Here is a 25,606-nt window from a genome sequence, read left to right as displayed (position 1 = left end):
CTAAAAACACAGGCAGGCCCATGAAATGTGTTTGAAACTAGTCTCTGGGCTCTTGGTCACTGACTCACTGACATGTCTGTTCCACAATTTGTTCTTCTTTCTGTTGCTCAGGCTGGAGTGCAATGACACAATCATGGTTCACTGCAGACTCAAACTCTTGGGCTCAAGACATCCTCCTGCCTCAGCTTCCCAAGAAGCTGGGACTACAGGTGTGCATCACCATGACCAGCTAAGTTTTTCTTTTCTGTAGAGATGGGGGTCTCCCTGTGTTGCCCAGGCTGGTCTCAAACTTCTTGAGCTCAAGTGATCCTCTTGCCTCAGCCTCCCAAAGTGCTGGGATTACAGGCATAAACTACCATGCCCAGCATAATTCTCTTTTTTTTTTTTTTTTTTTTTGAGACAGAGTTTCACTCTTGGCTCACTGCAACCTCTATCTCCCAGGTTCAAGCAATTCTCATGAGCCTCCCAAGTGGCTAGGACTACCAGTGTATGCTACCACACCTGGCTAATTTTGTATTTTTAGTAGAGACAGGGTTTCACTATGTTGTCCAGGCTGGTCTCGAACTCCCAGCCTCAAGCCTGCCTCAGCCTTCCAAAGTGCCAGGGTTACAGGAATGAGCCACCGTGCCCAGCTGTAATTCCTTAATAAATTTACCTTCACTAGTTTCTTTGTGTTTGTATTTGAGTCTCCTCCATGGCTGGCCCATCAATTCCTTAAGGACCTAGCTATGTCTCTTATTTTGCTTTGGGAAACCGCAGTCAGCAGAAAACCTCATGCTGATGTTCTCCTCAGCAAAAGCACACAGTTCCTTTGGCGCCAGGAGGATCTTTGTTCCATGAAGAATTTTTAGGCTATAAACAAGTCTTGTTCCTTCAGAGACACTCACTCTGGCTTTTAAAAAAAAATATGTCTGCGGGTATCAAGTCTCACCCACATGTTGATTTTACTACTTTAAATTAGGTTTCCAGACATCGGACGGTCACTCTCCAAGTACTACCTAAATAGCACCACCCACACTTCTACCACAAGGGAGCACAATGCAACCTGACAATTTATTTATTTTTCGGAGACAGGGTCTTGCTCTGTCACCCAGGCTGGCGTGCAGTGGCATGACTGATGCTCACTGTAGCCTTGACTTCCCGGGCTAAAGTGATCCTCCCACCTCAGACTGCACCACCATGTCTGGCTTTTTTTGTTGTTATTGAAGTTTTAAAGAAATGAGGTCAAGCCCAGGCCGCCCAGGCTGGTCTTAAACTCGTGGAGCTAAAGTGATCCTCCCACCTGAGCCTCCCAAAGTGCAGGGAAGTGCTGAGATTACCAGCGTGAACCACCACACCCGGCCCTGATAATATTTTTTAAGCAAATGTGTCTTTGCCAACCTCACTCTGGATTAAAAGTGCCTTGGGGGCACAGTTTTATCTTGCTCCTGTGCCAAGGCACTGGCATTTCTTGAACACAGGATATGCTCCATGGGTGACTAGTGGAAGGACCAGAATGAAGGGGGCAGGCCGAGACCTGTCCTGGGCATCCTCACTGTCCCCCTCACACTCAGAAGGCAGGTGCAGAGGCAAGGCCACTGAAAAGGGTGCCTGGCCTGGTAGACTATCCAAATACTCTGGTCCTACCCTCTCTTTTCATCAAAGTGATTTTACTACTCTTACTTTTTAAATTTTTATTTTATTGTGGTTAAATATACACAACATAAAATTTGTTCTTTTGTTTTTTTGTTTTTTGAGACGGAGTTTCGCTCTTGTTACCCAGGCTAGAGTGCAATGGCGCGATCTCGGCTCACCGCAACCTCCGCCTCCTGGGTTCAGGCAATTCTCCCACCTCAGCCTCCTGAGTAGCTGGGATTACAGGCACGCGCCACCAAGCCCAGCTAATTTTTTGTATTTTTAGTAGAGACGGGGTTTCACCATGTTGACCAGGATGGTCTCGATCTCTTCACCTCGTGATCCACCTGCCTCGGCCTCCCAAAGTACTGGAATTACAGGTTTGAGCCACCGCGCCCGGGGAAAATTTGTATTTTTAATCATTTTTAAGTATATTTGACATTGAGTTCATTCACAACATTGTGGAACCATCACTACCATCCATCCCCATAACTTTTTCACCTTCCCTAGCTGAATCTCTATACTGCCCAACATGGTGGCTTACACCTGTAATTCCAGCACTTTGGGGGTGTACAGATCACCTGAGGTCAGGAGTTCAAGAACATCCTGGCCAACAGGGCAAAACCCCGTCTCTACTAAAAATACAAAAATTAGCCAGGCATGGTGGCACACACCTGTAGTCCCTTCAAGGGAGGCTGAAGCAGGAGAGAATCGCTTGAACATGAGAGGCAGAGGCTGCAGTGAGCTGAGATCGCACCACTGCACTCCAGCCTGGGCGACAGAGCGAGACCCTGTCTCAAAAAAAGAAAAAAAAGAAAGAAAGAAACTATACCGTTAAACACTGACTTCCTATTTCCCTGTAACTACCATTCGACTCTGTCCCTATGAATGTGGCTATTGTAATTATATGGTATTTGTCCTTTTAGTGACTGGCTTATTTCATGTAATGTCCAAGATTCATCCACATTGTTACGTGGCATAATTTTTCTCTTAGACTACTATTTTAATGACAGACTAAAATGGTCCACAAATTAAGGGACCAATTATCAGAAAATCCCAGATATTCCATCAGACAGGCAGGCCCATTTCTCTGATAGGCTTTTGCCTGAGTGCACTTGGGCTTTCGGCCTGATGTGATTTTTCTTATCTCTGAGCTTACAGACCCAGGCTTATGTAAACAGCTTTCACTGCACAAATTCAGAGCCACTCAGCATTTCCCCACCACCAGAAGATAAAAGTGCTTGCTGTTCTTAATCTTTCACTGCAACTGCTTTGGGGGATCTGGAGAACAGAAAAAGGTAGGAAATCACAACTTTAGAATCTTTTCAGCACTGCAAATTTATTAACAGTATTTTTCTAAGCGTCACTGACATATAACTCACATAACACAAAGTTCACCCGTAAGTATTCAATTAAATGGTTTTACTATGTTCACAAAGTAGTACAACCATCTCCATTTTCATCAACCCACAAAGAAACCCTAAGCCCACTAGCAGTCACAGCCGCACAGCCCACTCCTGTTCATTAATACGATCTTAAGCTTTATAATCTAGTTGCCAGATACTCTTCTTCTACATGTCCCACAGTACATAGCAAATACTTGATCCAATAAACACATCCACTACTATCAAATGCATATATATATATTTATTACAAGTAACCTCAAAAATAATCTTTCCAGTAAACCTTATGTTCAGAAATTTTGTTATTAGGCATATCCCAATTAACCTGAGATCCAAATTCGGAAAAAAGAAGAAATTTATTACTTTTTTTCTTTTTCTTTTGAGACAGAGTCTCACTCTGTTGCCCAGGCTGAAATGCAGTGGCACCATGTCGGTTCACTGCAACCTCTGTTTCCTAGGTTCAAACGATTCTCCTGCCTCAGCCTCCTGAGTACCTGGGATTACAGGCACCCAATACCACACCCAGCTAATTTTTATATTTTTATTAAAGATGGGGTTTCACCATGTTGGCCAGGCTGGTCTCGAGCTCCTGACCTCAGGAGATCCACCTGTCTTGGCCTCCCAAAGTGCTGGGATTACAGGCGTGAGCCACCATACCTGGCCAGATTTATACTATTTTTAAAACTAGATGAACATTCCTAAAACGGTAGCATTTTTTGTTTGTTTTAGTTTTTATTATAACAATTAAAAGAATTTAAAAGAAGTAACAGTGGCTATGACATTAATTTCAAGACCAGGCATGGTGGTTCACACCTGTAATCCCAACAATTTGGGAGGCCAAGGCAGGAGGATCACTTAAGGCCAGGAGTTTGAGACAGCCTGAGCAACATATTGAGACCCTGTCTTTATTTTTTGGAAAAAAAAAAAAAAAAAAGAAAAAGAAAAAATATATATAAGATACGCATTTCAGAAAAAGGCTCTCCTTAAAACATCAGGGCTCTCCTTGCTGTCTCATGGGCAAACTATATCTGCACACCTGCCCTATGCAGATTCCTGCCTCTCTCTTATCAAATAAAACACGTACAGGCTATTATACAACACTTCATTATATGTATTTTCAAAAATTCAGATATTGAATCCTCTTAAATGAAACTGTGAAGACATAGGATATCATCACAAGCCTTCAAAAAGGTAAATTATTTACTTATCATCACAAACAGCTAAATACTACAATAAAAACTGACGAGCATTACACGGATTTGAAAACCTCTAGAGATCTATACCAGTGCAGGCCGGGCACGGTGGTTCACGCCAGTAATCCCAGCACTTTGGGAGGCCGAGATGGGTGAACCATGAAGTCAGAGATCGAGACCATCCTGGTCAACATGGTGAAACCCCATCTCTACTAAAAATACAAAAATTAGCTGGGCATGGTGGCACATGCCTGTAATCCCAGCTACTCAGGAAGCTGAGGCAGGAGAATTGCCTGAACCCAGGAGGCAGAGGTTGCGGTGAGCCGAGATCACGCCATTGCACTCCAGCCTGGGTAACAAGAGTGAAACTCCATCTCAAAAAAAAAAAAATCTAAACCATTGCAGCTTAGAGGAAAACCCATACTTCCTCCATAAAGCAGTTTTGCATTAAAGCTCTCCCCTTGCTCTCACTCCGCTTTGGAGCTTATTTGTCTTGGGACAGGTACTGGTGTCATGAGTTCTTGACAGTCAGTAAATCATAGCCTACATACAAGGAACAAACGAGAAAATAAAATCATTTACTTGGAGATGAGAGAAGGCAACCTTATCAGTGAATTCATTCTTTTAAAATTTTAATTTAGCCGGGCGCAGTGGTTCAAGCCTGTAATCCCAGCACTTTGGGAGGCCGAGGTGGGTGGATCACGAGGTCAAGAGATCGAGACCATCCTGGTCAACATGGTGAAACCCCGTCTCTACTAAAAATACAAAACATTAGCTGGGCATGGTAGCACGTGCCTGTAATCCCAGCTACTCAGGAGGCTGAGGCAGGAGAATTGCCTGAACCCAGGAGGCGGAGGTTGTGGTGAGCCGAGATCGTGCCATTGCACTCCAGCCTGGGTAACAAGAGCGAAAACTCCGTCTCAAAAAAAAAAAAAAAAATTAATTTTATTTTATTGAGACAGTAGAGTCTCATTCTGTCACCCAGGCTGGAGTGCAGTGGCATGATCTCAGCTCACTGCAACTTTTGCCTCCCAGGTTCACAGGATCCTCATGCCAAGGCCTCCCGAGTAGCTTGGATTACAGGTGCGTGCCACCACAACCAGCTAACTTTTGTATTTTAGTAGAGATGAGGTTTCGCCATGTTGGCCAGGCTGCATTTTTTTGTTTGTTTTTAAAGAGACAGGGTCTCACTATGTTGCCCAAGCTGGTCTCAAACCCCTGGACTCAAGTGATCCGCCCACCTCAGCCTCCCAAAATGCTGGGATTACAGGCGGAAGCCACCGTACCCAGCCACAGTGAATTAGTTCTAAGTGGAATACAGAGTTTTAACTAAAAACTTATCAGATTATGGGGCCAGGGGTGGTGGCTCACGCCTGTAATCCCAGCACTTTGGGAGGCCGCGGCAGCCTGATCACTAGAGGCCAGGAGTTCAAGATCAGCCTGGTCAACATGGCAAAACCCCATCTCTACTAAAAATACCAAAAAAAAAAAAATTATCTGGGTGTGGTGGTGCGTGCTTATAATCCCAGCTACTGGGGAGGCTGAGGCAGGAGAATCACCTGAACCTAGGAGACAGAGGCTGCAGTGAGCCTCAAAAAAATAAAAAATAAATAAAAATTAGGCAAATTTTGGGCAAGATTACTGTGCCAAAGTAGAAATGAGTCTTCTTAGTGCTACCAAATTAATTCTAGTCAGAATCAGAGTAGGGAGAATGGGGAGAACTGGCAAACTGACACTGAAACAACGTCATCTTTTCCAAACCAGACTTGCCGGTGCCCCACAGAGAAGGGGATCCACTAACAGCCCATTAACAGCCCGCCACCAACCCGGTGATCCTTGAGGGCCAGCCTCCAAGCTGGGACCCACAGCCACCATCCCACAGACAGTGCTCTCCAGATACACTACTGGAGAGTTGTTAAAGATACTGTTAAGGGCTGAGCACAGCGGCTCAAGCCTGTAATCCCAGCACGTTGGGAGGCCAAGGCAGGAGAACTGCTGAAGTCCAAAAATTCAATACTAGCCTAAGCTACATGGTAAGATTCCATCTCTACAAAAAACTTTAATTGATGAAGGAGTGCCATCTACTAGGAAGGCTGAGACAGGAGGATCACTTGGGCCCAGGAGGTCAAGGCTGCTGCAGGGAGCCATGTTTGCACCACTGCACTCCAGCCTAGGTAACAAAGCAAGACTGTCTCAAAAAAAAAAAAAAAAGATACTGTTGAGGACTGATTTGTGTCCTCCCAAAAATCATATGTTGAAGTCCTAACTCACAGTGACTCAGAATGTGACCGTCTCTGGAGACAGGGTCTTTACAAAGGTCACCAAGTTAAAATGTTAAAGCCATCAGCGTAGTCCCCAATGCAATATAACTGGTGTCCCTATGAAAAGGGGAAATTAGGCTTGGCATGGTGGGTCATGTCTGTAATCCCAGCATTTTGGGAGGCTGAAGTGGGAGGATCACTTGAGGTCAGTAGTTTGAGACCAGCCTGGGCAACAGAGTGAGATCCTCGTTTCTACAAAAATTAAAAAATAAATAAATAAAATTAGCAAGGCCTAGTGTCACGTGCCTATAGTCCCAGCTACTCAGGAGGCAAAGGCAGGAAGATCAGTTGAGCATGGGAGATCAAAGCTGCAATGATTCATAATCACACCACTGTACTCCAACCTGGGTGATACAGTGAGACCCTATCTCAAAAAAGAAGGGGAAATTTGGACACTGACATGTACAGAAAGAAGATGACGTGAAGACACTGGGTGAAGACGGTCATGTATGAACCAGTGAGAGAGGCCTGGGGACAGATCCTTCCCTCCTAGCCCTCAGAAAGAAGCAACCCTGCCAACACCTTAATCCAGGACTTCTAGCCCCCAGAGCCGTGAGCAATACATTTCTGTTGTTTAAGCCATCTTTGTGGTGCTTTGTCAAGGCAGTTAAGGCAAACTAATCCAGACAAGACTTTACATGTAAATAGAGTTACACTGTAAATTATATACTGAAACAAAATGAACATTTCCCAAGTTCCATACAATTAGAAAATAATAAGAGTGTGTGATTACTGTAGTAAACACATCATTCCATCATCTCTTCATGGAACTCTCTTAGAAGAAGATGACCCAAAAAACACCACCAAATTAAGAGCAAGAATCCTCATTCATCTCTGGATTGGACACTCCCAGAGTGTGCTCAAGCACTGGCTGAACAAATAAATTAACCTATCTGTTTCCTCTACAAGATGGAAACAATGTCTATAAAATCACAGTCCTTGAGCCAGGCCTTGTGGTAGTCTGAGCTATTCAGGATCAGGAGGCCGAGGCACCAGGATCTCTGGAGCCCAGGAGTTTGAGGTCAACCTGAGCAATGAAGGACAGGACAGGACAGGACAGGACAGGACAAGAAAAGAGAGGCCAGGCACGGTGGCTCACAACTATCCCAGCACTTTGGGAGGCTGAGGCGAGCGGATCGCTTGAGGCCAGAAGTTCAAGACCAGTGTTGCCAACATGGTGAAACCCTGTCTCTTCTAAAACTACAAAAACTGGCTGGGCGTGGTGGCGCACACCTGTAATCCCAGCTACTTGGGAGGCTGTGATGGGAGAATCACTTGAATCCAGGAGGTGGAGGTTGCAGTGAGCTACGATCGCACCACTGCACTCCAAAAAAAAATTTTTTTTGAAACACGTTCTTTAAAAAGAAAAAAAAAAAAAAAGAAAAGGAGAGAAGGAGGAAAGGAGGGATGGAGGGAAGAAAGGAAAGAAAATTAGGAAAGAAAAGAGAGAAAGAAAATTGGAAAAGAGGCAGGGGGAAAAACTTTTGCAGTCCTCAGATGTGTCCAAAAAAAAAAAAAAAAAAAAAAAAAACCAAGCACCTGCAATGGCCATAAAGAAAGCACTGTGCTACATCATACCCTGAAAGATATATAAAGTTTATAAATGAACATTGTCTTTAAAGCAAAATAAAGTGTAATATCTATTAAGAAGATTACACTATTCAAGCAATGTAAAACTACGATGTTAATTTTGACATTAGAACCTCAGTCCTCTAATTTATAGCCAAAATACCATCCTTCTTCATCTCTCTATTCAAACAAGGAAACAGCCAATATATTGCAAAATATGGTAATCTATAATACCTAAACACCAACTAGTCTGTTGTAAATTTCAGAATTACTGCCTTAGCACTCTAGTAATTCCAAATAAGAATATCTAGTAATTAATACACAAGAGTCACCAAGCCTACAATTAAACATTAAATGGGGCTGGGCAAAGTGGCTTATGTCTGTTATCCCAGCACTTTGGGAGGCCAAGGCTGGAGGGTTGCGTGAGCCCAGTTTAACAACAGCATGGTGAAACCCCGTATCTATGAAAAATGCAAAAATGAGCCAGGCATGGTGGAGTACACCTGTCATCCCAGCTACTCAAAAGGCTGAGGGTGAAGGATCACCTGAGCCTGGGAAGTCGAGGTTACAGTGAGCTGTGACTGCACCCCTGCACTTCATCCTAGACGGCAGGGGGACCCTGTCTCAAAAAACAAAAACAACAACGAGCTGGACATGGTAGCTCATGCCTGTAATCCCAGCACTTTGGGAGGCCAAGGCAGGCAGACCACTTGAGGTCAGGAGTTCGAGACCAGCCTGGCCAACATGGCAAAACCGTCTCTACTAAAAATACGAAAATCAGCCAGGCGTGGTGGTGCATGCCTGTAATCCCAGCTACATGGGAGGCTGAGACAGGAAAATCACTCAAACCTGGGAGGTTGGAGGTTGCAGTAAGCCGAAATCAGGCCACTGCACTCCAGCCCAGGCGACAGAGACCTCATCTCGAAAATAAACAAAAACAAACAACAACAACAAAAAAGTAAGTGGGCAGCCTTAAAAATAACTTCTTAACATACGTTTAATAGATGCATCTCCAGGCACCATGATCATTATCATTTTTATTGTCTCTCCACATATCTTGGCCTTAACCTAGGTAAGCTACAAAATTTCCTGACATTTCGTTGTAACTGTTTTGTGTCTTTTTTTTAAAGAAAGGACACAAGAGCCGGGCGCGGTGGCTCAAGCCTGTAATCCCAGCACTTTGGGAGGCCGAGGCGGGTGGATCACAAGGTCGAGAGATCGAGACCAACCTGGTCAACATGGTGAAACCCCGTCTCTACTAAAAATACCAAAAATTAGCTGGGCATGGTGGCGCGTGCCTGTAATCCCAGCTACTCAGGAGGCTGAGGCAGGAGAATTGCCTGAACCCAGGAGGCGGAGGTTGCGGTGAGCCGAGATTGCGCCATTGCACTCCAGCCTGGGTAACAAGAGCGAAACTCCGTCTCAAAAAAAAAAAGAAAGGACACAAGAGAGAGGCATAGCCTATTAAGACACTGATTTTTCTATTACTAGATGTGTCTGAAATGCAGTAACATATCCTTAATAAGTTAGCTCTGTATATGGTCACATGGCACTTTCAAAAACGAATCTCAAATCTATTTATATCAAATGCAGCAAAACACATCTTGGAAACCACTTTACAAGCCTGTAAGAAATCAGTGTTAGTCACAATAGAGGCAAAAGGCAAAGAGCCAGCCATAGAATCGCACATGCACAAGTCACAAAGTTTACAGGAAAGTGTGACTAAAAGTAAATACTCAGTGCAGGGGTTTTCCAATGAGCATGATATAGCTTAAGCAAAAACGTGCACGCATCAATATGAAACATCTAAGACAGCAATTCCCTTTAGTGAAACCATTCTTTCAGGTACAGGAAAAGACTTTTTTAAAAGACTCCTAAAACTCCTTTAGAAATAAACACCTCCTGGCTGAGGACAACTCCATAGTCCCATGTTGATTAGATATTTGACTTCAGGCTTATCACTGAGCTCATCACTGAGCACAGCACAGGGGGCCTGTCAGGGTCCTATGGTGGCAGCACTGCTTGAGGCTTGCTTTGAGGCACTGCTTCCTCTTTGGCATGGAGATGATTAAATTTGCTTATCAAATTGGCCAATAACACCTGGGAGGGTCAGCCAGCTCACAGGCTCAAATGGAGGAATCCAATATGGAATTAAAGGTACATTTAGAGTTTATACTGGAGATCCCCTGTCCCTGCCCCCACAAATGCATGCATGTATCATCTACATAACAAGAGAGGAATAAATGGTCCCACTAAACAATGCTGGTGGGTCAATTTAGTGGTGCCTTATTTGAAAAGCAATACTAGCAAAAAGAAACAGTTCAGCCGGGCGCGGTGGCTCAAGCCTGTAATCCCAGCACTTTGGGAGGCCGAGGCGGGTGGATCACAAGGTCAAGAGATAGAGACCGTCCTGGTCAACATGGTGAAACCCCGTCTCTACTAAAAATACAAAAAAATTAGCTGGGCATGGCGGCACGTGCCTGTAATCCCAGCTACTCAGGAGGCTGAGGCAGGAGAATCGCCTGAACCCAGGAGGCGGACGTTGCGGTGAGCCGAGATCGCGCCATTGCACTCCAGCCTGGGTAACAAGAGCGAAACTCCGTCTCAAAAAAAACAAACAAACAAACAAAAAAAAAAAAAGAAACAGTTCAGAGGGAATCATAACAAAGGCTCTGAAAACTACACAAGAGCATACTGGGGATGTTAGTGTGGGAAAAAGGAAAACTGGGAGAAAACAGTAAAAAGTGTTTTTATAATGGTAAAGAGTATCATGTACAGGGTGGGCTGGCCTTGTGCTCCCGGCAAGGCCCACACTGTGAAAGATATTCAGGGAGACCATTTAGCTTATTTCACCAAGAGCTTTTCTGATCCTCAAAACTGCCCAAAAATGGCTGCCCTAGAAGTTGGCAAGCTCTTTGTTCTGGAAGCGTTAAGCATGAATGCTTTGGAAACAACATCTTTCCGAGGCATTTAACACTGATAACTTGGCTACCGAGATGGCAGAATTTTTCCTGAGTTCCCTGAGAATGTCCTGACTGGGTACCTACCCTAGGACCATTTTCCCCACTGCTTCTTATCTGCAGATTGAGCAGAGAAAATGCACTAGAAGCCAAGGTGCTTTTTAAAAATCCAGATGGCTGCTGGGACCCCAGGAACACCAGTTAGAAGTTCCAAGGTCAGACCAGGCCAGAGGGTTTTCAAGAGCTTTATGAGAAGCTGGGCTCATACCTTTACTATAATCCCAGCACTCTGAGAGGCGAAGGCCAGGAGGATCACTTGAGGCCATGAGTTTGAGACCAGCTGGGCAACATAATGAGACCCTGTCTCTACAAAACGTTTTTAAAATCATTAGCCAGGCATGGTGGTATATACCTATAGTCCCAGGTACTTAGTAGGCTGAGGGGTGAGGGTCACCTGAGCCCAGGAGTTCGAGGCTATAGTGAGCCAAGACTGTACTAATGCACTCCAGCCTGGGTGACAGAGCAAGCCCCTGTCTCTAAACAAACTTAATTTAAAAACAAAAAGCTTTATGGGTAATTCTGACACCCACCGTTGGTTAACCCACTATGCCCTAGAGCTCTAGCAGGGAGCCTCATTTTTGTTGACAAACTAATAATCATAAGAAATAAGCTTAATTCCATCCTTTGTAGTTAGACTAAAATTGTAGCTTCTGCACTTACTAGCTAGATAAACTCGGGCAAATTACTTAGCCTTGAAAGCTTCACCTTCTTCATCTATAAAATGGGGATAGCAATGACATATATACTTCACCAGATTGTGATACAAAGTAAACAAGCTAAGGAATACAAATCACTTCCCACAGAGCCTGACCCAGAGGGGTCCCTCAGTAAACGCTACAGTTGTTATTTTTACTAGATCTGCAAAATGTACACACGGGCATTACTCTTCCTGGGTCTTTCACCCTATGTCAACAGAAAAAAAAATGGAAAGGAAAGAAATGAAACACTAATCCCTTTTGAAGTATGAGGTTTCCCATAGGAATTTGCAGTGAGTTTTGAATATTTCAGCATTAATATAAGAGGGAAAATGATGAGTCTTTTATACCAGAAGAACATAAGCATAATTAGACTAGAATTTTTACAAGGTTGACTTACAGTAGATGGGTAAGGACGGTCCAATCAAAAATTCTTTTTGCTTGTTATTGAAATAACTGCTACATCTGAATAAGTTGCTGAGCAAAGCTTTCGGTTGTGTATCAGTTATTTATCTTCATCCTACCCAACCTGCACTCATTAGAAACTTCCCTGAGAGTTCCTTTCTCCTATCAATGAGGTTACTTGAGGACACGATTAAAAATGGAACAACTGAAGAGACTGCTAGCAAGGATGTGGAGGAAACAGAACTCTCGTCCATTGCTAGTGGGCATGTATGTCAGTCTAACACAGTTGGAAAACTGGTATTATCTACTAAAGCCAAGGATACGCCTCCTACAATGTAGCAATTCCACTCGTAGGTGTATATATCCAAGAAAAATGAAGGAGATATGTCCTACAAGAATGTTCAAAACAGCTGAATACAATCCAAATGTTCATCAAGAGAATGAATTATGATATATTCAAACAATGTAATATCGTAAAGCAATAAAGAATGACCGATACATGCAATAGCATGGATGAACCTCAATATATGGCATTGACTTGGGCAAAAGATGTCAGCTGCAAAACAGTGCATACCGCATGATTTTACTTACATGACATTCAAGATGCAGCAACATTAACTTATGGTGATAAAAATCAGACTAGGCCGGGCGCGGTGGCTCAAGCCTGTAATCCCAGCACTTTGGGAGGCCGAGGCGGGTGGATCACTAGGTCAAGAGATCGAGACCATCCTGGTCAACATGGTGAAACCTCGTCTCTACTAAAAATACAAAAAATTCGCTGGGCATGGTGGCACATGCCTATAATCCCAGCTACTCAGGAGGCTGAGGCAGGAGAATTGCCTGAACCCAGGAGGCGGAGGTTGCGGTGAGCCGAGATCGCGCCATTGCACTCCAGCCTGGGTAACAAGAGCGAAACTCTGTCTCAAAAAAAAAAAAAAAAAAGTCAGACTACTGGTTCTAGCCGAGGGCTGGGGAGATTACTGATTGTCAACAGTCACATAGGAAACTTCCAAGGTAACAGAAATGTACTGCATTTCTAAATCTAGATAGTAAACACAGAGACGCATTAAGTTGTACAATTAAGATCCGTGCATTTTATCGCATATAAGTGATACCCCAATATTCTTAAATTCAAATAAATATCTACACGAACATTCTGTGAAGATACAACATACCTCATTCTTAACCTCAGGAGTAAAACTATTTTTCTTTTTCTTTGAGAAGGCAGGATAGAAGACTAGTAATAAAAGTTTGGCTTAATGAAACAGAATATACGCCTAAAGCACATAAACTTCTCAAAATAAAAAACATTTTCAATACTTATTTTTAAATTTTTATAATTTAAAAGATAAAGACAGGGTCTCACTACGTTGCCCAGGCTGGTCTCAAACTCATGGCTTCACACCATCCTCCTGCCTCAGCCTCCCAAAGTGCCATGCCTCACCAAAGTGAAAATATTTCTTAAGAAAGGATAAATTCAGGCCGGGTGCGGTGGCTCAAGCCTGTAATCCCAGCACTTTGGGAGGCCGAGGCGGGTGGATCACGAGGTCGAGAGATCGAGACCAACCTGGTCAACATGGTGAAACCCCATCTCTACTAAAAATACAAAAAATTAGCTGGGCATGGTGGTGCGTGCCTATAATCCCAGCTACTCAGGAGGCTGAGGCAGGAGAATTGCCTGAACCCAGGAGGCGGAGGTTGCGGTGAGCCGAGATCGCGCCATTGCACTCCAGCCTGGGTAACAAGAGCGAAAACTCCGTCTCAAAAAAAAAAAAAAAAAAAAAAAAGAAAGGATAAATTCATCTCTCAAGCACTTTCTCCTATAAATGAGGGTGGTAAGAGAACACACCTCATAGAGTTACTATGATAATTAACTAAGATAACATAATTAAGCATCCAATGCAATACATACTCATTATTTAATAATGGTTTGCCAAAATTACTTGTTCATTTTCTTCAGTTTTAATCGACTCCACAAAAATTCACAACCCAGCAAGTGTTCAATATTTGTTGAAAAAATTCAGAAAATCTCTCTCAAAGCATGCAAACCATAAATAATTCCCACATTAATTCATAAAAAAGTCTTCAGGCTGTCACCAAGGCTGGGGTGCAGTGGCATGATCATGGCTCACTGCAGCCTCAACCTCCCAGGCACAAGTGATCCTCCCAAGTAGCTGGGATACCTGCACACACCACCATGCTTGGCTAATTTTTGATGTTTTTGTAGAGATGGGTTTTGCCTGTCTAAAAAATGTCTTAGGGTTTCTCACACTAACCACTAACATAGACACAAACCTCCGGGCATTCCCAGGTATACTGGAAGTCACAAGATAAATATGGCACATGTATCTGAGGACAACCTACTTGAAAGTTTAATGGAAAACCACATATATATTTGTTGCTGTTGTTGCTGTTTGTTGTTGGAGACAGGGTCTCACTCTGCTGCCTAGGCTGGAGTGTAGTGATGCAATGACAGCTCACTGCAGCCTCAAACTCCTAGGCTCAGGTAATCTTCTCACGTTAGCCTCCCGGGTAGCTGGAACTACAGGCATATGCAACCAAGTCTGGCTAATTTTTTTTATAGATATGGGGTTTCTCCACGTTGCCCAGGCTGGTCTTGAACTCCTGGGCTTAAGCAATCTGCCCATCTCGGCCTCCTAAAGTTCTGGGATTATAGGCATGAGCCACCTCACCTGGCCACAAAACATTATTCATAATGTAAACAGATATGGTTAAGAATACTACAGTCTTGGCCGGGCGCGGTGGCTCAAGCCTGTAATCCCAGCACTTTGGGAGGCCGAGGCGGGTGGATCACTAGGTCAAGAGATCGAGACCATCCTGGTCAACATGGTGAAACCTCGTTTCTACTAAAAATACAAAAAATTAGCTGGGCGTGGTGGCGCGTGCCTGTAATCCCAGCTACTCAGGAGGCTGAGGCAGGAGAATTGCCTGAACCCAGGAGGCGGAGGTTGCGGTGAGCCAAGATCGCGCCATTGCACTCCAGCCTGGGTAACAAGAGCGAAACTCCGTCTCAAAAAAAAAAAAAAAAAAAAGAATACTACAGTCTTGTCTAACGTAACGCAGGACACTCCAGAGAAACCTCTGTTGCTCAGCTGGAGCTACATTCTAGGCTATCACTCTTCCTGAGCCCCTCAGGTACTTCTTCTCTACCTGTACCTCAGGTACCTCTCTCTACCTGTATTTCAGGAACAGTTTTAACAGGTTAGACATAGGATATTTAGAATATTTCTGGCTCTCTACCTTTAAAAACCCTGATCAATGTGGTTCAGGCTTTTTAAGGCAATTTAAACTGATGACGGTTTAAGTTATTTCCTCAATTATAAATACTACTCCATCTGGCTCACTAGCCTTGCAGAGCAAAATATTTATTTTCAGCAATGTTGATATGAAAAAGCAAAAGAACAGGAAACTCTGTTTAAGCAAAACAAAATACCACAATAAGATTAACAAACTACATACAATTTTACAGTTACCTTTAGGAAGTTGTCTTTGTATGAAAAGTGTATTTTTGATTCAGCTGTATACACACCACAATGAATCTTTATTTTGTTAAAATAATTAGTCAATCACTGGGAAACAAATGAACCTCTGAGATAAAGAGAAAAATCAAATTGCCCTTTTTAGAATTAACCTGCCAGTAATCTCTGGGTGCTTTTACCCAAAGACCCCAACATAAAGTTCACATGTAAAACATATTTTTCAGTTATAAAAGCAAAACAGAAAAGTTATAGCAGGGGAAAAAACACAAAGTCAAAAGAGATTGTCCTATCACCCAGAGTAGATCATTCCATTTTTTTTCCTATTCTTAAATTTAATGATACATCACACATGCTGTTTTGTCGGGGGGTTTTTGGTTTTTTGGTTTTGTTTTGTTTTGTTTAAAAGAGATAGGGTCTTACTATGTTGCCCAGGCTGGAATGCAATAGCTATTCATAAGCACAATAATCGCACACTAGAGCCCTAAACTCTTTCCTGGGCTCAAGCAGTCCGGCCTTAGTCTTCCATGCTGCTGGGACTACAGGTGTTTGCCACCTCACCTGGCTCTATACATACTGTTTTAAAATTCTTTTCCATTTGAAAAATTTTGTGAATATCGGTGCTTCTAACACTTTAACAGTAACAATAGCTAATTTTTATGGAGCATTTACTATGGACCAGACATGTTTAAGCATTTTACAAGGTATTAATTACTTATTTGATATTCAAAATGACCCAAGGACAGCTGTTAAACTACAGTTAACAACTGCATTAAGAAATTTGCCCAAAGTCACAGAGTTCTAAGTGGCAGCACTATTAGAATTCACTTAGTCTGGATTCAGAAGCTACACTTTTAAACCACTGCACTCTACAAATGATTTTAAATAACTGAATATCCACTGTTTCCAAACTTCTCACTATTACAAAGTTTTGATGAACCTTCTTATTATAACAGATCTTTTCACACATCCTTGACTTTTTTCCTTAGGATAAATTTTTAGAAGTATGACTACTAAGCCAGAAGATAAAGCAAACAATTTAAATAACCAGGTGAGCTGTCAACCAGAACACATTTTAATCAGCTCATAAGGAAACTTAATGCAGTAGAAAAGATAATTTGCAACAAAGAATTATAATTAGATGGCTCCACATACAGAAATTAGTCACTAGGTACTTTAGAGTCACAAGGGAGGTGATAAATAACTAAAGAAATGCTGGTATTCAAGCTTAAATGCCCCCTTGGAGTCAGTAACTTTTAAAAAAAGAAAGAGAGAGATAGGGTCTCACCATATTGCCCAGGCTGATCTCAAACTCCTGCGGCTCAAGCAATCCTCCTGCCTTGGGCTCCCAAAGCTGGGATTACAGGCATAAGCCATCACACCCAGCTGGAGTCTGCTACTTCTCAAATCCAGTCTTGACAACTGTACAGGTCTACTAGTCTCCCACGTCCATAGGGTTTCTCATTTGTCAACTTTTTTCTGTATGGGTGATATGGGGTCTCACTCTGTCACCCAGGCTGGAATGCAGTGGTACAGTCTCGGCTCACTGCAACCTCCACCTCCCAGGCTCAAGAGATCCTCCCACCTCAGCCTCCTGAGTTGCAGGGATTACAGGAGCACATCATCACACCCAGCCAGTTTTTGTATTTTTAGTAGAGATGGGGTTTCATCATGATGCCCAGGCTGGTCTCAAACTCTTGATCTCAAGGGACCTGCCTACCTTGGCCTCCCAAAGTGCTGGGACTACAGGCCTTTGTTTTCAACTTTAACATCCCCTGTTTTAAAGCTCGAAGTCACATGGAAACAACTGAAATGATGATGGACATTAAATAAGAACATCTTATTTAATGTCATGAAATAAGACTATTGAAAATGCAATGTATATATACATTCGGACATTATTTCACCTTTAAAAATTAAATCCTAGCCGGGCGCAGTGGCTCAAGCCTGTAATCCCAGCACTTTGGGAGGCCGAGGCGGGTGGATCACGAAGTCAAGAGATCGAGATCGTCCTGGTCAATATGGTGAAACCCCGTCTCTACTAAAAATACAAAAAAAAAGTAGCTGGGCATGGTGGCACATGCCTGTAATCCGAGCTACTCAGAAGGCTGAGGCAGGAGAATTACCTGAACCCAGGAGGCGGAGGTTGCGGTGAGCCGAGATCGCACCATTGCACTCCAACCTGGGTAACAAGAGCGAAACTCCGTCTCAAAAAAAAAAAAAAAAAAATTAAATCCTAGACTGGTGAGGTGGCTCATGCCTGAAATTCCAGCACTTTGGGAGACCGAAACAGGAGGACAGCTTGAACCCAGGAGTTCGAGACCAGCCTGAGCAACATAGTGAGACCCTCTCTCTACAAATAATTATAAAAATAATAATTAGCTGGGATAGGGGCACATGCCTCTAGTGCCAGCTACTCAGGAGGCTGAGGTGGGAGGATCACCCGGGAGGTTGAAGCTGATGTGAGTCGTGATTGTGCCACTGCACTCCAGCCTGGGTAACAGAGAGAGACCCCGTCTCAAAAAATAAAGGAAAAGGAAAAGGAAATCCTACCATTTGCAACAACACAGATGAACCTTGAGGACATTATGCTAAATGAAATATAGTCACAGGGCCAGGTGTGGTGGCTCACGTCTATAATCCCAGCACTTTGGGAGGCCGAGGCAGGTGGATCACCAGGTCAGAAGTTGAAGACCAGCCTGACCAACATGGTGAAACCCTGTCTCTACTAAAAATACAAAAATTAGCCAGGTGTGGTGGCACACACCTGTAGTCCCAGCTACTCAGGAGGCTGAGGCAGGCGAATCACTTGAACACGGGAGGCAGAGGTTGCAGTGAGCCAAGACTGCGCCACTGCATTCCAGCCTGGGTGACAGAGCAAGACTCCATCTCAAAAAATAATAACAATCAGTCACAGAAGGGCAAATACTGCATAATTCCACTTCTATGTGGTGGTTTATCTCAAATAATCAAACTTATAAAAGCTGAAAACAGAAAAGCAGTTGCCAGGGGATAGGTAAAGAGGGCAATGAGGAGTTGTTCAATGGGAATAAAGTTGTAGTTATACAAGATAAATAAGCCCTAAAGATACGTGTACAACATAATGCCAATGATACGGTATCATACACTAAAAATGTGTTGACAGGGTCAATCTCATGTTAAGTGCTCTTACCACAAAAAAAAAAGTGACACAGAAAAACCTGGAGGCAATACATGTTTATGACCTTGAGGGTGGTGATATCACTGGTGTGTGCACATATCCAAACTCATCAAATTGCATACATTACATATGTACAGGTTTTTGATATATCAATTATACTCAATACAGCTGTAAAAAAAATCAATTGATTAAAATACTAACGTGGTCCACTGACAAGAAAAGATTCTAAGTCAAATTAGCTGAAAAGTGCAGAATACAAAAGACCCTCTGAGTCCTCACATGAATCAAATAGATGAGTTATCCACCTACATTAAATCTGCATAAACCGCAGCTTACCTGTCATGTCTTCATCATAGAATGACAACATCTTTCACGTTGCATTCCCACAAAAGATCTCTACAATATAATGACACATCACAGACCTTGTGGCCAAGATCCACAAGAAGTGGCTCTCTTGTTGATTCCTCCCAGTAGGTAGTAAGTGTTTGGAGAAGCAATCACACCGTAATAGCAAAACTGTTTTCTAATGTTACTGAAGAATGCAGTAACATAAAATTTCTAAAAACAATGTAAAAAAAAATATGAAGGAACTGATATTAACAGCCTAAAGCCAGTCCAACAGGTATCTTGGAAACCGCAAACTACACCCGGGCAACTTGAGCAGGAAGAATACGATAAGAAAATAGAACGTTCTTTCACCCAAAGGGAGCATTCCAGGTGATTTCAAAAAGACCTTTCATGATTTATGCGAATCTTCATCATTAACGCACCTGTTCCTTTCTACTTGATCACTTTGAGATGTGATGGTTTAAAAAAAGAGTTTCAAATAAATTATAGAAATTTTAAAGGCCACACAAAAATGTTATCACCTGTTCAAAAGTCTCCCCTGCCCAAATATCCCACATTCACTCTAAGTCAAATTACAAGTGGGCACAGAAATAGCAAAGAAAAAAAAAATAGAGTTTAGGAATTCATTTTTTACAGAGTCTCTCATAATGGTCCTATGTATTATGCAGCCAGTAATATTATATATTATTTAAATTAAATGGAACTTTACATAAGTCACAAGTTATGAACCATTAACACAATAGATATTTCCTGTTGTGTATATTCCATTTTCTCCTAAACCACGAGTATGCAAAGCTCCATTACAGCTTCAAAAATAATCAGCATACAAATTAAAAAAATAATATCTTAATCCTCAAAGCTTCCCATTTGAATGAGAGAACTGAATAATCTACCTACAGTAGTAGCCTATGAACATGCAGACAGACCCTTCCCTATGACTAAGCAGTTCCAGGTCCTGGATTGTAACACACAGTGTCCCTCACACACGCAAAAGGAGATCCACAAAGATATTTATTGCAGTACCATTCGTAATAAGAGAAAAATTGGAGGAAATAATAATTAAATGTGTGGCCAGGCACAGTGGCTCCTGCCTGTAATCCCAGTACTTTGGAAGGCCGAGGCAGATGGATCATGAGGTCAGGAGTTCAAGACCAGCCTGGCCAAGATGGTGAAACCCTGTCTCTACTAAAAATACAAAAAAAAAAAAAAAAAGTAGCCAGGCATGGTGGCAGGCACCTGTAATCCCAGCTACTCAGGAGGCTGAGGCAGAGACTTGCTTGAACCCTGGTGGCGGTGGCTGCAGTGAGCCGAGATCATGCCACTGCACTCCAGTCTGGGTGACAGAGCGAGACTCCATCTCTAAAAAAATAAAAAATTTAAAAAATAGGCAAGGCGCAGTGGCTCACACCTGTAATCCCAGCAATTTGGGAGGCTGAGGCAGGAGTTCAAGACAAGCCTGGCCAACATAGTGAAACCCCGTCTCTACTAAAAATACAAAAATTAGCCAGGCGTGGTGGTGCGCGCCTGTAGTCCCAGCTACTCACGAGGCTGAGGCGGGAGAATCACTGGAACCAGGGAGGCAGAGGTTACAGTGAGCCAAGATCAGGCCACTGCACTCCAGCTTGGGCAACAGAGTGACACTTCATCTCAAAAAATAAAAAAATTAAAAAAATTAAAAAATGTAAGTGTCCATCAACAGGAAAATGGGCACACTATGGCACGTTCAGCAGCTCAGAAGAATGAACCAGAACAAGGACCAATCTCAAAATCAAGGCTCAGCAACAGAAACAACCTATAGAAGAAAAAACGCAATATGACACCACTTCTACAAGTTTTAAAAACATGTAAAGTAACACTATTAATGATGAACACTTACACACATATCTGTAATAAAAGCATAAAGTAGATGGATGGCAATGATAAAAATGAACTGGGGGAAACCACAGGGAAAAAACAAATGGGGCCAGGAATTGAGACCAAGGGCTTCAACTATGTCTGCAATGTTTTCTTTTGAGCGAGATGGTGACTAAAAGGTATTCGTATTACTTTTATATAATTACTGCATGCCTGAATTACTTTAATAGTAAAAAAAAAAAAAAAATCTCCTTTCCTAGCATTTGACCTACTTCAATAAATATTTGCAACATAATAGTTCAAAAATAATTCCTTCCTATTATAATCTTGCAATCTCCAGTAGCCATTGCACTCCAGCCTGGGTAACAAGAACAAAAACTCTGTCTCAAAAATAAAAAAAGAAAGAAAAAAAAGAAATATCTGATAACTACAGAAAAAGAGCAGAAAGGAACATCCTAATTTTAGAGCTAGCCCAGTCACAGACAAACACTTTGGAGTGTTTCTAGAAAGGAACTACTCAAGGGGTTGGGCATGGTGGCTCACATCTGTAATCCCAGCACTTTGGGAGGCTGAGGTGGGTGGATGGTTTGAGGCCAGGAGCATGAGATCACCCTGGACAACAGAGTGAAACCCTGTCTCTACTAAAAATACAAAAATTAACTAGGCTTGTTGGTAGATGCCTGCTGTCCCAGCTACTCGGGAGGCTGAAACACAAGAATCGCTGGAACCCAGGAGGCAGAGGTTGCAGTGAGCCAAGACTGCACCACTGTCCTCCAGCCTGGGCCCGGGCAACAGAGTAGAGCAAGACTCTGTCAAAAAAGACTGAAAAGAAACAAGCCGGGCGCGGTGGCTCAAGCCTGTAATCCCAGCACTTTGGGAGGCCGAGGCGGGTGGATCACGAGGTCGAGAGATCGAGACCATCCTGGTCAACACGGTGAAACCCCGTCTCTACTAAAAATACAAAACACTAGCTGGGCGTGGTGGCGCACGCCTGTCATCCCAGCTACTCAGGAGGCTGAGGCAGGAGAACTGCCTGAGCCCAGGAGGCGGAGGTTGCAGTGAGCCGAGATCGCGCCATTGCACTCCAGCCTGTGTAACAAGAGCGAAACTCCGTCTCAAAAAAAAAAAAAAAAAGAAAAAGAAACAAATAAAAAAACTACTCAGGCTGGGCATGTAATCTCAGCACTTTAGGAGGCTGAGGTGGGCAGATCATGAGGACAGAAGTTCAAGACCAAACTAACCAACATTGTGCAAGCCCATCTCTACTAAAAATACAAAAACTAGCCAGACATGGTTAGATGTGCACGCCTGTAATCCCAGCTACTCAGGAGGCTGAGGCAGGAGAATCGCTTGAACCTGGGAGGTTGGAGGTTGCAGTGAGCTGCCAAGATGACGCCAGTGCACTCCAGCCTGGGCAACAGAGCAACTCCGTTTCAAAAAAAGAAAAAAAGAAAGAAAGGAAAGAAACTACTCATACTACTCGCCTATCTCTGGGATAATCCCTAGAAGTCTGTAAAATTCATTATGCTTTTGAGGCAATCTAAACTTTTCAAACACACTCCAATGCTTTTTCTACAGAAAAATAAAAGACACCCACACTCAGTCAGTTCGAGCTTTTATCCCTCCAAAACTCAAATCCAGGCTTCTTCCTCCACCTTCAGGAGGTTCTTTTCTATTCAGCCCCCAAGGCACCTGCTGCTCAACAACAGTTGATAAAAGAATAAATCAGGGTATTATATGAGCCTCCTTAAGTGTATTTATTTTAACCTCTTCTGGATTGCTCTATACTCATTCATACAGCTGTTACTGCTTGCAAATTGCATTATATTATATTGGTCTCCTCACATAAACTTGGGAATACATATAGGGAGGAAGCAGGAATCTTGGGTAATAACCTAATTGTATTTAGTACAAAGTTCTGTGCATTGTCCATGCTCAGTAATACTGAAAACATTTTAAAAATCCCAGTGTGCCAATAAGGGTGTGTGTGACTTACTTTAATTTTTGGAACTCACCCAGGTCCTTTACATTTTCTTTCTGATCTGCAAGGAAAACAAGCATGCAGCAATATAGAACTCCTTCCTTACCACTCCCTGAAACAAATTTCCTAAGCCTACTAATAACAGACTGCTTTTTAAATTATAATAAACCAGCTAGGCGCAATGGCTCATTTCTGTAATTCCAGCATTTTGGGAGGCCGAGGTGGGAGGATCGCCTGAGGTCAGGAGTTCGTGACCAGCCTGGCAGCATGACAAAATCATGTCTCTAGTAAAAATATAAAAATTACCCAGGCGTGGTGGTGCATGCTTGTAATGGGAGCCTTGGGAGGCTGAGGCAGGAGGATCGCTTGAACCCGGGAGGTGGAGGTTGCAGTGAGCCAAGATTGCGCCACTGCACTCCAATCTGGGCAACAAGCGAAACTCCATCTCAGGGAATTAAAAAAAAAAAAAACAGAAGTTACAATAAACCACACAGAAACTCCCAACTTCCTTGGAATTGCGAGTGATGCTCATTACGGTCATTCCCACCCATATTGTACCTGCATTTTTTTTTTAATAACAGTGAATGTAAACAGTATGTTCATAAAAAATATAGTTTCAGAATTTCAGAGTAACCCTTGACATAAAAAGGAGACACTGCCTGTTTTTATAATCTGGTTCCCATCCCCCTCTCTATCCTCACCTTCAACTATTTGACTTCAGACTAGTCTGTCTACGCTTAATTTAACCATAACTTCTGATGTTCTTTCCCATTGTCCCTTGGCCCCCCAGGCTCCACACACATGCACGAAGTCCTCATCCCCTTATCTTCAATAATACAACAGTCACCCTAACTAGACTGCAGCTTCCCCTCTTCTTAGAGCACAGACCACCCAGTTTTTAATGTTGGTTAACCTAATTTCCAGCTACTATTTAACCTCTCTGTGCCTCTCACAGAGTTGGCGTGAGAATGAGATGAATCAGTATGGATAAAAGGCATGGTAAGTGCACCATAAATGTGAGCCATCCTCATCAACAGCAGCTGCTCTTCACTGCTCTTACACAGACATTGACAGTGGTCACTAAATGGCTCTTTATGACTTTCCACTAAGCCATGTGCTCGACGGCAGAGATACCAGCTTAATCCTCTTTGAATTCCCAGAGACAAGCATAGCAATGGGTATTAGGCAGACTTGTAATAAATGTGTGATACTACAAAACAGGAATACAGATATGAGGGGTCATCAAAAATTTCAAGGAAAATGAGTATTATGAAAAAATTATGACCAGGCATGGTGGCTCATGTCTGTAATCCCAGCATTTTGGGAGGCTGAAGCAGACCAATCACTTGAACTGGGGAGTTCGAGACCAGCAAATACAAAAATTAGCCAGGCATGGTGGTGTGTACCAGTAGTCCTAGATACTCAGGCTGAGATGGGAAAAGGGCTTACTTTGGGAGACAGAGGTTGCAGTGAGCCAAGACTGCACCACCGTATTCCAGCCTGGATGACAGAGACAGACCTTGTCTCAAAAAAACAAAAAAGAAAAAGAAAAAACTACGCATGGATTTGAAAATTTTTTTTGCACCAAAATAAACTTGTACTAACTTGTCATAACATGTCTGAACAAAATCTAGTTTGAGGCACTAAGAAGGATAAATGTCCGTTTGAAAAGACCCTTATCAGAGCAACATAAATTCTGCTAATTTTTTTTTTGAAATGGAGGCCGGGCGCGGTGGCTCACGCCTGTAATCTCAGCACTTTGGGAGGCTGAGGCGGGTGGATCACGAGGTCAAGAGATCAAGACCATCCTGGTCAATATGATGAAACCCCGTCTCTACTAAAAATACAAAAAATTAGCTGGGTATGGTGGCACGAGCCTGTAATCCCAGCTACTTAGGAGGCTGAGGCAGAAGAATTGCCTGAACCCAGGAGGCGGAGGCTGCGGTGAGCTGAGATCGCGCCATTGCACTCCAGCCTGGGTAACAAGAGCGAAACTCCGTCTCAAAAAAAAAAAAAAGAAAAAAAAAATGAAATGGAGTCTCACTCATGCAGGCCAGAGTGCAATGGTGCTGGTCTTGGCTCACTGCAACCTCCACCTGCCGATTTCAAGCAACTCTCGTGCCTCAGCCTCCCGAGTAGCTGAGATTACAGGCACCTGTCACCATGTAGGGCTAGAATTCTGTGAAAATTGAAGCAAAAAAAAAAAAAAAAAGCCATCAAATTTACGGTGAAGTTTGGGCAGAAGGGTGAAATCACTGTTGCTTTTTGAAAAGCTTATGGGAACAATGCCCCCCTCCCAAAAATCAGCAGTTTTCAAGTGGATAACCCTTTAAGAACGGTCAGGCACTGTGGCTCAGCTATAATCTCAACACATTGGCAGGCTGAGGAGGGAGGATCACTTGAGCTCAGGAGTTCAAGACGAGCCTGGACAACATACTAAGAACTAATTTCTATTAAAAAACAATTTTTTTTCCAAAGTAGGAAAAAAGAAAAAAAGAAAGGACATGTTAAAGCTTACAGCAGCAAACCATCAGTGTGAATTTGCA

At 42.9% G+C, this 25,606-nt stretch overlaps 1 protein-coding gene across 2 annotated transcripts in view; it reads right to left on the bottom strand.

The window, feature by feature from the left end:
- Positions 1 to 25,606, bottom strand: part of RASSF3 (Ras association domain family member 3) — a 108,799-nt gene that overhangs the window by 57,501 nt on the left and 25,692 nt on the right. The window lies entirely within an intron of this gene.

Source organism: Saimiri boliviensis, chromosome 7 (genome assembly GCF_048565385.1).
Source record: "Saimiri boliviensis isolate mSaiBol1 chromosome 7, mSaiBol1.pri, whole genome shotgun sequence".
Classification (NCBI taxonomy): Eukaryota; Metazoa; Chordata; class Mammalia; order Primates; family Cebidae; genus Saimiri; species Saimiri boliviensis.
This window is presented reverse-complemented; position numbering and strand designations above follow the sequence as displayed.